This window comes from Lactuca virosa, chromosome 2 (assembly GCF_052849685.1).
Source record: "Lactuca virosa cultivar CGN04683 chromosome 2, Lactuca_virosa_CGN04683_v6, whole genome shotgun sequence".
NCBI lineage: Eukaryota > Viridiplantae > Streptophyta > Magnoliopsida > Asterales > Asteraceae > Lactuca > Lactuca virosa.
Genome location: NC_136427.1, coordinates 37,468,795 through 37,471,849, shown reverse-complemented (window position 1 = coordinate 37,471,849; position 3,055 = coordinate 37,468,795).

Genomic DNA, 3,055 nt, shown 5'->3' with positions numbered 1-3,055 from the left:
TAACAAGAGCAATAAACATAAATCATTGTGGCGTCGTAAAATGGCTCACTGACTGTTTCCTAAAACGCAAGCAAAAACGAGGGTCAGCTATAAAATAGTTGGTGAGTTCACAGGTTTATAAAGGTACATCATTTCAGTAAGAAAATATAGATTTGTTCAGCAAAAGTTCCAACTCAAAATGAGTGTTGAATGCCAAAGCATTCCGTTCACAACCAAGTCTAACGACTGTTCTTGCCCCATTCCATCATGTCCATGGTTCACATGATGCCGGTTCACGGAAATATGCACTTGTGGTTCTCGGCGAGTGGGGGGCGTCTACCCCAAATAGCGTTATCCATAAGACCGTCGGCTCGAATACGAGTTAATAGGTTGTAGTTCGATTCTCGGGGACTTAACATAAAAAGTTCATAACATAGAGTTCATATCACAAAGTTCATATCAAAAGTTCATTGCATAAAGTTCATAGCGCAAGTTCATAACACAAACTTCATATAAAAGTATCGTTCCAGGTTCAATAAGTTCATAAACAATATCGTTCCAAGTTCAATAAGTTCATAAAACAATAACGTTCCAAGTTCAATAAGTTCATAAAACAATATCGTTCCAAGTTCAATAAGTTCATAAAACAAGGCTCAACAAGTTCAAAACACAAAGTTTAGCAAGTTCATAAAACAGTACTGATAGTTCATAAGATAATAGTATGATTTCCACCACAAAACATAAAAACAATAAAAAGGAGGCTGTGAATACTCACAATGGAGAGTTCGCGGTTCGAGCTTCACGGTTCGGTGTTGTAGAGATCGATTCCTACTAGTGCGCTACGGAAAAAATAGTTTCTAGTGAGATACAATTCACTAAACCATTATCTAGGAATTACCTTTCCAACTAGTGATGTCGCAAAGTGCCCAAAGTTTGTTCGGTTCATTATTGGTAATACTGAATTCACGATGCCTTGTGTTCAAAAATTCATATAGGCATGAAAATGAACTCCAAAAATTGTAAAAATTTATATTTTGGTTCTGACAGAGGGTATTAGGGTCCATAAAGTTTAAAATTTTTTTTGAAGGTCACTTGTTATTTATTTGCGATTAGAGTCTAAATAATAGGAAAATTTCAAAATAAATAGATAACAGTTGCAAAAATTCCCAAATCAATTTTTACAGGTTCTCAGAATGTTACCAAAGTTGGGAAAAATATTGGTTCAAGTCCTTGAGTCCTATGACCATGTTTTGTAAATTCATGCTCTAATTCAATGAAATATCTGAATAAAATAGAAAATAGTGACCAAATTGTATCAAAAGTTGTATGGAATCCTTATTTTGTTAATACTTCAGTTCTACAAGTTTTCAGATTTTTATCCCATTTATAAATGAATATTTTGAATTTATGGCCATTAAATTCTTATTTCTGTAGAAAAATAAGGATTTTGTTTAAGCACTTGGGTTTCACAGAGCACCTCTTAAAAACATGAGGTTTCGAAAAGAAAATTGGTTCATAATTAGTTTGGAGTTAAATGGGGGTATTCAACCCAACAAGTTTTGAAATGTAACACTAACTAGTGTACGAGTTCCAAATGTAGCTGGAAGTTCGAGAATTTTTGTAGAAACTCATATGGGGTTTTAATTCATGAAATTTTAGGCCTTCTGTGATGGATGTGTTAAGTTTCTAAAATATGTTTCCCCATATTTATTAAGTGGTATAAGACCTTTGATCATGTAATGCAAAACTAGTGGTCACAGAAAAAGTGTTGTTTGCGTAACTGTTTTGTAAAAATCGCCAAACATCAAATTCTTAATGTTTTACAGAAAGGACACTTAGGTTCAAAAGGCAACTCATGGAAATAGTCCTCAGAAAAAAAAATATCGTTATTTGGTCGATAAATGAGTGAGTTATGACCTTTTAAATTCGTGTAAACAAATTTGACAGAATGTTGAAAAGTAAAATTCATGAAAACATAGCTCAAACCCCTATTTTATCTAATGATATCGGTTTCTTTTACTAAGATTGAGATAGAACAACATTATATTAAAGATATTCTATAGAAATACTTGTTTCTAACCATTTGATCTTACATGCAACCAAGCTAGATGAGACTAAACTTTTGAAAAATCGGTTTTTGGTGCTAGATAAGGCTTGCATGTGCTCACCTTTTCACTTGACTTTGGTTTGAACATGGATCATCACTATTTACAGAACATGCAACATGTTTTTTGGTGGTGATCTACAAACATAAAGATCAAAAAAAGGTTTGTGGCAAGAACATGAGTTCAAAATTGAAAATAGAATGAGAAAATGACTAAAACTTGTAGAAATTCATTATGGGTCTTCAAGAGATGTATGATAATCACTTACCCTTTATTGTGAATCTTCAAAAACACCTAAAAGAGAGTTGAAAGTTCATGGTTGAGGGGCTGATTTATAGAGAGAGAAATTAAGGTTTCTAGAGAGAAAGGAGAGGAAAAGTGGGATTTTGCCTCTCTGGATAGGTTACATCTTTCTTCGTCACTTTAGTCCTATGCTCCACCTCAATCGGCCACCAAAGTACAGGCATGTAGGTAAACATATGAAAAATGGAGTGACTAAATCTCTCATAGAGATTTTGAATCTAAATTCTTGTGACAACCCGAAATTTCTATCTTGTACAAACCATTCACTTCAATCAAAGTCAGACTTGTTTCTGCAAACTTTTAGCACTGTTTAGAGTCTGTTTGTTCATTCTGAGCCTAGTGCACCAAAGGAATGAGTGAAAGGAAGTGCCAATTCAAGTTGTAACCTACCAAACAAGCCATAAACCTTCAAATGAGGAGTTTACGGCCAGGGACCATGAGTTTACGGTCATGGTGGCCGTAAACTCCATACTATATATATGGTCCTTAGTCATTTTCAATCACTTTTCACATTTCAAGCCTAGAAATCGGATTTTTCTCTCAAGTATCTTAAGAACTTTCATCAAAATCTTCAATCTAGTAAGTAATCTTTCCAATTTCAACTTGATATCCTTCCATATCTAGTGAATATACAGGATTTCATCCATGGAATCTCTTCTTTTGGTTAG